This window comes from Prosopis cineraria, unplaced genomic scaffold (assembly GCF_029017545.1).
Source record: "Prosopis cineraria cultivar Desert tree isolate PC_DT_omini unplaced genomic scaffold, ASM2901754v1 PC4, whole genome shotgun sequence".
Lineage (NCBI taxonomy): Eukaryota > Viridiplantae > Streptophyta > Magnoliopsida > Fabales > Fabaceae > Prosopis > Prosopis cineraria.
In genome coordinates this window covers 7,113,048-7,125,067 of record NW_026555335.1, presented here as the reverse complement: position 1 = coordinate 7,125,067, position 12,020 = coordinate 7,113,048, and the positions used below count along the sequence as shown (strand labels likewise).

General features: G+C 32.6%; 1 pseudogene; it reads right to left on the bottom strand.

The window, feature by feature from the left end:
* Positions 1 to 5: 5 nt before the first annotated feature.
* On the bottom strand, positions 6 to 1,636 carry LOC129308432 (uncharacterized; annotated as a pseudogene).
* Positions 1,637 to 12,020: the final 10,384 nt, after the last annotated feature.

Sequence of the window (12,020 nt, the reverse complement as noted above, 5' to 3'; positions counted from 1 at the left end):
AAAAATTACATCAAATTCCTAAATATCTCCTTGTATACAACATTGGTAGTTATGCTCTTCCTAATGTTGTCATTATCTTGCACAAGAATTTTAAGCCCGTCCATACTTCTCACTCTTGATAATGCTACATATAGTTGCCCATGTGTAAAAACAGGCTTCGATAGATATAATCCAACATGTCTCAAAGATTGGCCTTGACTTTTATTAATAGTCATTGCAAATGAAAGACTTATTGGAATTGTCTTCGCTGCATGCGGAATGGCCATCTATTCTCCGAAGGATTCATATCCATTCTATGGATCAAAACCTTTTGATTTGGATTTGATCCATTTAGTGTGATGCCTTCAATTACACTCTTCCCCATATGAGTAATTCGTAATCGAGTCCCATTACATAAACCTAATGCTTGGTCAATATTTCTCAGCAACATAACCAGTGTTCCAACCTTCAATTTAAGTCTATGAGGAGGCAATCCAGAGCTATTAATTGTATTCAAGAATTCAATAGTATACAAATCTTCAAAGCAATCACTGTCACGGGTGGACTTACAAATGGAGTCACAACTTAAATACTCAACTGATTCACCAGGGAGCAATGAACACATGTAATCATTAATTTCATTTACACTCTCAATGGTAGGGGCAAGAATTGCTCTGTCATTGAAATATTTTGAATTTGATAAATTTTCTAATAGGTTCGGATAAGAGGATGGAACAATTGCTTCCATGGGATCTTTGTAATTGGAGATTAACAAATCAGGAGGAATTTCTATCTTAGTTGTATCATCATGTGGTTCCCCTAAATTTCCATCACTAACATCCAACAACCATTGTGAAAATGATGCCAACTTTTGGGTATCATTGTTTGAAGATGAAGAACACAGTCGCATATTCTTTGTTAATCGGAATATTGTGCAATGATCCCATAAATGTGAAGAGCTAATGCATGCATTTACAATAGTTGCTCTTGCCCCCTTTGGTAGGACAGGAAATATTTGGCGAAAATCACCATCCATTATAACACACTTTCCACTAAAAGGATTATTACAATGCATTATATCTTTAAGTGTTCGATCAAATGCTTCTATGAAATAACATTGAACCATTGGAGCTTTATCCCATATTATGAGTTTAGTGCATTGTATTAAATGTGATAATGGAGAATTATGTTTTATGTTACAGACTGAAGATTCAGTAATTTGGATAGGAATTGCAAACCTTGAGTGTGCTGTCCTTCCTGAAGGTAATAATGTTGTAGCAATACCACTAGATGCGATAGTCAATACTATATCTCCTTTAGCATGAAGTGATGAAGATAATGCATTCCATAAGAATGTTTTCCTAGTGCCTACATATCCATAAATAAAGAAGAATCCACCTGATGTTGAAGACAATGAAGAGATGACATGGTCAAATATATTCCTTTGCTCTGTATTAAGGGCCTTGATGAGAGTATCCGCTTGTAGTTGCAACGCATGTCGATCATAATTTAGTTCTTGTAGTATGAGGTGATTTGTCAAGTCAATTATTGATGTAGACTCAGGCAATGGAAGAGATGGAAAATCATGAAGCGTTTTACCATTCTTTTTAAGCAAAGCATCAATTTGTTGAAGTGCAACTTGTTCCTTATCAAACATTGATACTTGAAACCCTATACAAGAATAACTTTAATAAGATTTCTACTACTTTATATTGCTTATATTTCAAAGCAAGGATGAAAAAAATAACTCTTAATTTAAAATTACCTGATAAGGTTGGATCATGATGAGGGACAAACAACAGATCTTCAGATAGTAGAGTTAAGGTGTTCTTCCAAACAAATTCGGGACGACTTAGGCAACAACAAAGTAACATACTAACAAATAACTTTCAAAGTGATATTCCTGATGCCCATATGGAAGCTTCTCTTATTGCATTAATATATTCTTGATCATCATCCAATAATCCAAGTACAAAGCAAGCCTCTTTAAATGTTGGGTGTATAATATCCTCAACAGTTTTGATATCATCAAATGAAGAAGGTCCTCTTACCTTTGTTAATAGGATTCTAAGGAAGTAAAGTTCTCCAGATGTTGGAGATGCATGAGTAATCCTACCAACTGCAAATCCTTTCTTCCTTCGCTTCCAAGTTCGTTTATCCCTTTGATAAACATAATATTGTGGGAATTTAGAATATGTTAATGTTTTGGCAAAATCATCATTAGATCTATTTATTTTGAACCAAGCAAGGAATTGTGACTCACAAACCCTTGGTTTGTCTAGCAAATCAGCTACATCATCAGTATTACAATATATCACAAATTGTTGTTTTGGAAGATGATAGCTTAATCTTTCAACAGAAGGATATCTATGATGAATGTCAAATTCAAATATATGCCATGATCCCTCATATGTAGAAACATATCTACAATTATAATACTGTTGAATCTCATCATTGTTGTCATAAATTGTAGCTACTACCCTATCATCACCTTTGCTAATGTATTTAAATAAGTACTTAATTACAGTAGATTGATTGCACTTCTCAACATTGATATGAGCTTGGAACATGGATAATAGTAAAGGATTATATGGCACAACATATCTATTATCCAAAGGAATACCCTTGATTTCAATAACCTTTCCATTATCTCTTCTTTTATAAGTAAGATATCCATCATCATCAATGGTTGTTTCCTCATTGAATTTCTTGGGAAAATATTTACTACACTTTTGATCTTTCATGCATGTAGATTTAGGGTTACTTTTACCACATGGACCATGAATCATAAATCTTTTTACCAAGTCATGTAACAATAGTGAGGATTCTTTATCAGGAATCTCAGCAGAGATGAACTTGTCCACATGATCTGGATCTTTAATTTTGTCTTGAGGATTAAGGAATAAACGAATATGTGCATGTGGAAGACCTCTCTTTTGGAACTTAATAGTATATACTTCTATACAAACAAAGAAAAACAATTAGTATTATTATGATTAGTTAGGAGGTAATAAATAACACAAAATATAAGAATTATAATTAAGAAAACATGTATTCTAAAACTTTAATTAAAATTACTATACTAACCTGCACGGATTGTTCCAAATATTTTCTTCTACTTGATAGTCTTCATCAATGACTGTAATTTTAATTTGAAAATTCTAGATAGAATGTCTGGCCGATCAGAAGGAGATAATGAATTTTGCTGACAAAATCTAGTTATCTCAGGCCATGCAGGGTTGCAAGTGAAAGTGATGAAAAGATCTGGATATCCTGCCCATTGACAAATAGCAATTGCATCTTGATAATTTTGAATCATATATCTTGCCCCACCAGTGAAAGATGAAGGCAAAATGATTCATTTTCCAGTAGAATTTGCGTTTCGTTCTTCGCTAATTAGTGCATCAGTCAACCCTTAATATAAATCAACCCTAAGCTCTTTTTGATGAGTCTTTACCCATAGTAGTCTTTGTGATTCAATCATTGTATACCCATCAATGATGAATTGTTGTAACAATCTACGTGCATGAAGTAATGGGGATAACTCATTTCCACGTGCCATTAGTCTATAGGCAAAGTATTCCCTTATGCTAACCCTTTTCTTTTCCTTGGTTGAAATAATAGTTTCCTCACGATGATCAATGTCATCTCTATAACCATCCTCGCTAAGAGGAAACAATATAGGATATTGAAAAGGAATGTAAGACACATGTAATTCATTGATGCGTTGAGGTGTTCCTGATAATTCCTCTACTATAATATCTCTTCTACTGAATGACATATCAATATCACCAACAACTAATGCTGCAACTTCAGAAGCTGATGGAAGATTATAAGTACGACCATCATGTTCCCTTGTGCTAATCAAGCGCAACTTCAATTGATTAAATATACGATTCTTTATCAATGAAGAGACCACTCGATATTGTTTCACAAATGGGTTAACCTCGTCCAAGACATCTTTAATTTGCTTAACTATTGTTGGATCAATATTGATATCTTTTTTATGCTTGCTGTATTTAAACAATGAAAAGTCTATTAATATACATTAAGATAAGTAGAAATTATTGAAAGATATATTTTTAAACACATACCTCACAGCATTGATTCGATTAGAAACTTCATTCTCAGTGTCATATATGTAGAGTTGTGAGAAAAATGGTTTAGCTCCTTCAGGCGGCAATAAACTTCCTATCATATGATAATTTAATCCAGACAATACAAACGAATAGGGACCACCACCAGAGTTCATGGAATGGTTTATTTTCCCTCCCATTGATGTAAATGAAAACATATTATTGTATTGTCTAATATTTGCATGGAAATTCTTTGACTCTTGTGATTTCTTGTCAAAGAACAATCTCTGGAATAGTGGTGGCGGTGAATGTGTAGATGGTAAAACTACCTTACCTTTTTGACAACAAATAGAAAATATTGAATTCCTTCGTAAGGCATCTCTTTTAACTCTTTCATTGAACCATAGTTGAGCTCCGCAAAAACTACAGGTTTCTAAAGGATCACCTTCATCTATATATTCTACCAATAAAAAAAAGGAAAATCTTGAAATTAGTCATGAACACTTTACCGACAATGTAAAATGTTTTAAGTTAAAAGTATCAATAGGAAGGAGTGAGTACCAATTATACCACTCCCAACCTCATTATCATTTTTACTACTAATTCCAAACTTATCATACTCATCTGCAAAAAAAGATGAAATTTATTGAAATCACACATCAACTAATTGTTATATCAATGAAAAAGATGGAATTCATTAAACTTTGACCTCTATTAATTTGATCTCCCTCATTACTAAGTTCATACTCTTCATCCTCCATACAATTAAAAGAGAAGTCGATGTCTTTGTAATATATTTGTGGATCTGCAACAAAAACTAATATTAATAGAGTGCAATGAAAGAATAGTAACAAAATTACTTCTTAAAGTGTGATGATACCTGCAGTCACTTCTTCCAGTTCGTTGTTTAAATTAGAACTCTCACTTAAGAATTCACCACCTGTAACATGTAATTGAGTCTCAGCATAGCTACAGGTACTCTATTATGGTATGACCAAATTCATCTAAAATATTAATTTAACTTTTACTCTATAACAAACAACATTTTTAGTAATGCATATTTAACATTAATACCTCTGTAGAGTACCCATAAAACCTAAACTACATCAACTTGAAATTAAACAACATTTGAAATTAAAGAACATAGTACTTTAACATTTAAATTAAAAATTCTTCGAATTCATCAAAAATATTAATTTAATTACAACTCTATAACAAACAACATTTGTAGTAGTGCTTATTCAACAGCCTTTTTTTATATTAAACTTATTATGTATATTAATATTCAGCATAGTACGTTCAATTATATTGGTTTCTATAAAATATATATCATGACTTAATAATTTATTTACTGCACCTTTAATTAGATTCATCTTTTATTTATGACTTACTAAATTAAGGCTTCCTGAATATGTTGAAATAGATTCTACAAAGGTACTGATGACTGTTTTCACTTCATCCTAATTAGATAATGGATATATAATTTTTGTAATTAAAAAATGACATGACTAACCTCCATTTCTTAAATCAAAATATTTTTTGGATAGATGTAATCCATCATGCTTCTTAGAAGGTCGACCTCTCTTCTTTGGTTCTGTCACAACAACTGTAGGGTTGTTTATTGTCTCAACTGCACAAAACCTTCTGCTCTTGCGCTTGAATACATCCTTTGGTAATGAAATGGCATCACAATTCACTTGCACTTCTACAATTGGTCAGTACATGTTATAATAAATAACTTGTATCATGATTAACTACAAATTGTACAAATGATTAGTAATTGGTTTTCTTAATATCTAACATTTACAAAGATTTACCTTTGATTACATTACCATAGAACTTGGTAGATAGGTTGGTTGCAACATTTGTAATATCTTGCAAAGCAGTTCTTCTGCGTTGATGCTTAGCCACATGTGTATCCTCATTTGATAATACTGTGGATGGTAGTGTATTTACTATAGTACCTTGACTGGTTGATAGGGGAATAAATATAGATTGATTTGGTGAATTATACAAAAAGTTCTGGCTTGAAGGTGGGGTAATACTTTGTAGATTCCTCATGCGATTTTGTTCTTCAAAATCTACCCAGTTCATGCTGTTCTTTGACATTACAAGTAGATGAAGAAGTTTTTATGACTTAATTATAATACTGATAAACCTATGAACAAACTTCTTAATCAACTAATCATACAATTTCATTACCTACAGCAGAATATACATGTTGTGATTTTGAACTGACTGCATGGTTGCTTTCATTTGGCTCGGCTGTGACTTGTTTGCTCAATCTATCCATCATTTTTCTTTTCAGTCAAGCTAAACTATTGCCATGTAGTTGCATATCAGAGCCTGAAACTAACTTATATACTGAAATATTAAACCCATTTCACAGTACTGAGATGTAACTTTCATTTATTCATGCAAGTAAGATATGTCAATGTCAAAGCAGGAAAGGAAGAAACTTTACAGGCTATTTCATGAAACAGAGTGTAGGTTAAGTAGGTTGAAAATGACTGCTCAACAACTGATAAGGTAATTTAATAGTATGCTTTAACACCTTACCTTATTCGGATATGCTATTAAATATATGTTCTATTTGTCTAGCTAGACTAATAATTTGCCTTTATTACAAATAAGATAAAGTTTGTGTAGTCATTAAAATTATTAACAAATAATGTATGGATCATTTTTTTATTGCATACTACTCTAATCAATTTGTTTTTAACAATGATTGTGGATATTAGATTCTTGACAACATATTTTTATATTTTAATCTGTAGACATTATTGCTGTTTCATTTTATCATAAAAGAATTTATTATTGGTAATACAAGGGAATTCAAGTCATTTTATGCATTGAAGTTTTTGTCTTAAGCATTAGCAATGCATGGCATATCAAGTTATCTGCTAAACCTATCCATGTCATTATTAAAAATTCAGCAATTTGATTACATTAAGTATATATTGTTTAATGCTGTCTGTTAACCTTGGAAATAGTTTACTACATGGCTTGAAGTATATAAGTCATGGAAGTCATTTCTAACATTATTGTTTCATTTTATCAGAAAAGAATTTATTATTGGTAATGTAAGGGAATTCAAGTCATTTGTGCATTGAAGTTGCTATCAAATTCAATGCATCGCATATCAAGTTATCTACTAAATAGATAAGCTTTCATTAGCAAAATACACAAGTAGGTAAGTTGAAGTATTTCGTGGGTATGCCCTCAAATTTTTTAAAAGTTGTTTGTTAACAGATAAGATTCAAACACTATTTGTCTTGGTAGTTTTATATATTAATAGAGAGACTTTGATTACATAGTCTACTTAGCTTACATTTATCTGGCAACCTTCTTTATTTTTATTTATAATATTATATAAATTTCTTTTATACGATCCTCTTATAGAATTTAAATTAAGAAAAAATTGAATTTGAATTTGAACTATGATAAAGAAACAGTGAAACAAACTGAGAGGATTTATTATTGAAATAAAGAGAAAGAACATAACTAACATGACAACCACAACCCTGATCACTTCAAGAAAAGTCTATAGGGTTATGGAGACCACACAACAACAGTCATGAGTAAAATAAACACAATGAAATGTATGGCTTATAAAGGCCATATAAGAACTAACGAAATCCAAAACCATATAGTGGCAGGAAATTCTAAAGGTCTACAAAGGCATTTCTCAAACAAAGCTACAGGAAAAAAAACAGAAATATAATAGACTCCACATCCATTCCAGCTGGAATGACACCTCTCAGCTAAGCTCATTATGGAAGTCTACTTCTCTTGCTTTATAGCTTTTAGTGGTTTGCCAAGTGTAATGGATGAACTTCCTGAGTCAGTTGCCTTAGCAGTAGTACCTACACCACCACTCCTCTTGACAGTATTCTTTCTTTTACCCTTTCCATATCCTTCATGTACTATATGTGGTGGGGTCACCATCTCAGACGTTGACATCTCAGGGACAATATCATTAGTAGGTAGAGCTAGTTGAGTGAGGGATTGTATCTTTTCATTCACAGGGATTGAATTGTGTTGTGTATGCTGCATAGATAAATCAGTCTCCTGGCATAATATAGAAAAAATTATTAATAAGAATAGATTATTCACCTATGACATAAAATAATTATCAATAATCAAATAAATCTGAACATGAAATATGAGTTTGAACCTTATCTGCTGCTTCCTGAATGTCAACTCCCTCCTACACGATGTTAGAAACATTGACTACTTATCACTCTTTCAATATATACAATATAATATTTACTATTATATGCAAGGATAATAAGGATATTTATTATTGCGATGAAACTATTTCAAAACTCCATCACATGTCTATCAGCAATTTTAATACCGGTACATATGCATAATAATGCTCATACAAAATGATCATAGCTAAATAGATTGACAATTTTGATGTTACTCCAGAATACTTTTTATAGCAAAATAAATAAATATTTTACCTCCTCAACAGCTTCATTCAAATGGTCTAAAAGGTCACCACATTCAGTATATTGTGTCACACTTATGCTTGAATTTGGGTACTCTTTGTTGTAGGAATTAACCTTCAATTTTATAAGCATTTTCCTTCCAACCAAAGCGTCTAACTGATTAGGAAAATCATATTCACGTTCCAGCTATAACAGACATCATAAATGATTAAATTATTGAATTAATATTTCATATTTTATAAGGAAGAGCATAAATGTGTTTTCCTTTTGATTGCTTACATTGTGAAGTATAACTTTTAGCTTTGTTGTTGTCAATTGGATCAATTGTATAGCCAATTTGTCCCAAAAAATTACGGACACCTTTCCAGTGTCATCTTCCACAATGTTGTGAATTTTTAATCTTGATACATAAGCAAATGCATATTAAATATAGACAGACAATCCTTACAATAAATTTTATAAACTCATATTATAAAGAGTTATACTTAGCCTCTATTGCTTCTGGCTTTTTCTTACACATACTGCAAAATAATCCTCCATTGTGATTTCTTGGCTTTGATCCACACTTGGAACACCCATCATACGTCCAACCATGACAGGTATCCAACTTAACGATGGTACAGTGCACCAAAAAACTTGAGTCCTATCATCAAAGGAAAATGACATTTTAATATTAATTTAAAATCCAGTAAAATCAGAAGAGCATAGTTCAGAATACACTCACAACTTCCTGATCTTGAATCTGAGCAATCTTGACTCTCCTATTATTTCGAATCATGCTTGATGTAGATGGTTGGGTGCTAATCGGTGTCATGTTTAGATATGCAGCACTCATAATTGGTGATGAACGATCCTTTGCACTGTCATTCATTATTATCATTGGTTAGGAAATGGAATAGAGCCACAAAACTCTAAAATTTGGTATATTTTGACTTACCTTTCTATCATATCTTTGACTTCTTTGATAGCTGGATTATATAACACCTTGGTGGCATTGAAGGAGCTGCACACATACGGTGCACCTATCCAAATAAAAGTTAATCAAACTTTACAACAACAACAACAAGCCTTTATCCCACTAGGTGGGGTCAGCTACATGGATTGCAAGACGCCATTGTGCTCTATCATTTATCAAGCTTTTAGGAATATTATTAATTAAAAGATCGCGTTCAACAACTTCCAAGAGTGTTCTCTTAGGCCTTCCTCTACCCCTCTTAATCGGACTCAAAGTTATATGTTCCACTCTTCTCACTGGTGCCTCCCTTGGTCTTCTTTGTACATGCCCAAACCATCTCAACCGATTTTCTATCATTTTTTCCTCAATAGGTGCTACCCTCACTTTTTCGCGTACGTGTTCATTTCGAATTTTATCTTTACGTGTATGTCCGCACATCCATCGTAACATTCTCATCTCTGCTACTCCAACTTTATGCTCTTGCTGTCCCGCTAGAGCCTAGCATTCACTACTATATAACATTACCGGTCTGATAGCAGTGTGATAAAACTTTCCTTTAAGTTTATTAGGCACCTTACGGTTGCAAATAACTCCTTTAGCTTTTCTCCAATTAAACCACCCCGCTTGAATCCTATGTGAAATATCTCCATTGATTTCGCCATCATTTTGAATAATGGCTCCCAAATATCTAAACTTTCCCACTTGAGGTATAATTTGATTTTCAATTTCACTTTCAAATTATTGTCGAATAGTCTCTTACCAAATTTATAATATAAATATTCCGTCTTACTTCTACTCAGATGGAAACCTTTCGACTCCAATGTCCTCCTCCATAACTCAAGTTTGCAATTAACCTTTTCTCTTGTCTCTGCTATAAGAACTATATCATCTGCAAAGAGCATACATTTGGGAATTTCCCCTTGAATATGTTTCGTCAAAACATTTAAGATCAAGTTGAACAGATAAGGACTCAATGATGATCCCTGATGTAGTCCAATCTTTATAGAAAATCCTTTGTTTGACCACTAGACGTTCTTATACTAGTTTTTACCCCCTCATACATATCTTGTATAGCTTTAATATAAGCAATCTGTACTCTCTTTTTTTCCAACTCTTTCCAAAGCACTTCTCTTGGTATACGGTCATAAGCTTTTTCCAAATCAATAAAAATCATGTGTAAATCTTTATTTTTACAACGATACTTTTCCATTAATCCCCTTAGTAGATAAATCGCCTCTGTAGTTGATCTACCTGGTATAAAACTAAACTGATTCTCAAAAATACTTGTCTCCAATCTCAACTTGTGCTCAATTACTTTCTCCCACAGTTTCATTGTGTGGCTCATGAGTTAATCAGACTTTGTGGTATAAAAATCAATGATACAATTTTAAATAAAAATTAGAAAACATATAATATGGACCATCTTCAGAGAAACCAATCCTAGCTAGCTGGATAACAATGACCACTGGAGTTTGTAGATTATGCAGTTGCCCCATAAAAGCATCATTGGAGCACTCATCGAACAAAACAACCTCAATGTCATTGTCCCTGCAATTTTATTTTATGTCGAGTCAAATTAAAAATTAAAACGTGTTAAATACAGAAAAGAAAATTTAGTATATGGTAAGGAATGTACTCAGTATCACATAGAACCATCCTCAGCTTATGTTTGGTTTCATTGTCTTTCCCATACTCTTCTAGTGAACCCATGTTTCTTAAAAATTCGATAACATCTGTTGACACAATAAAAATTTGTTTCTCGTACAATCGTAATATTAATCTATAATACAAATATAAAAGTATAAAGAAGAGTATATGATCACCAATAAGATGATCAATAGATTCATCCTCCTTTTGCTTAATTATCTCAGAAATAGGAAAGAATGTGAAACACATTTTTGGGATTCCAGCCACTTCTTCCCTCATAAAAGTTTGTTGAGAGAATGTTATCTTACATGGATGAGTCGTTGCTCTAAATTGGTTAGTGTTAGTTGACAACATAAAATTAGCTATGAAATATGTTTGGTCCTCTACAGGTGTCTGGCGATAGTGATCAAGTAGGCTCTTGGTCAGGATACTTGCTTGGATCTTAGATCCTTAAAAAAATGACAGCATTGACGGTTAGTACCATTAAGAGTATTAAGGGAGAAATAGATACATATAAGTTGAACTAACCTCTTCATCAACTAACACCATTGTGAAGTAAAAGACCTCTGTCGGGTTAGATTTTTGATACACATTCCATTTCCTCAAGACTTTAGCAACAATGATCCACCTATCTGTTCCATCATGAAGATCCTTAATCATAGATTGTCTTGACATTGTTGATTCTGTTCTCTAGTATTCACCAGTTTACTTGAAAGGTTAAGATCGGTGTGTTTATATGAAGCAACCAAGACACCATTTTATAACCACTAATGAACACCTTGAAGGACAACAACAACTACTGCAGTAAAGGTGTGACTCAGAATTGTTACTCTCATTGTACACTAAAGGTGATGTCTCTATACTTTTGACTCAGAAATGTTAGGTCTGTGCACAGTGGTAGTGTGA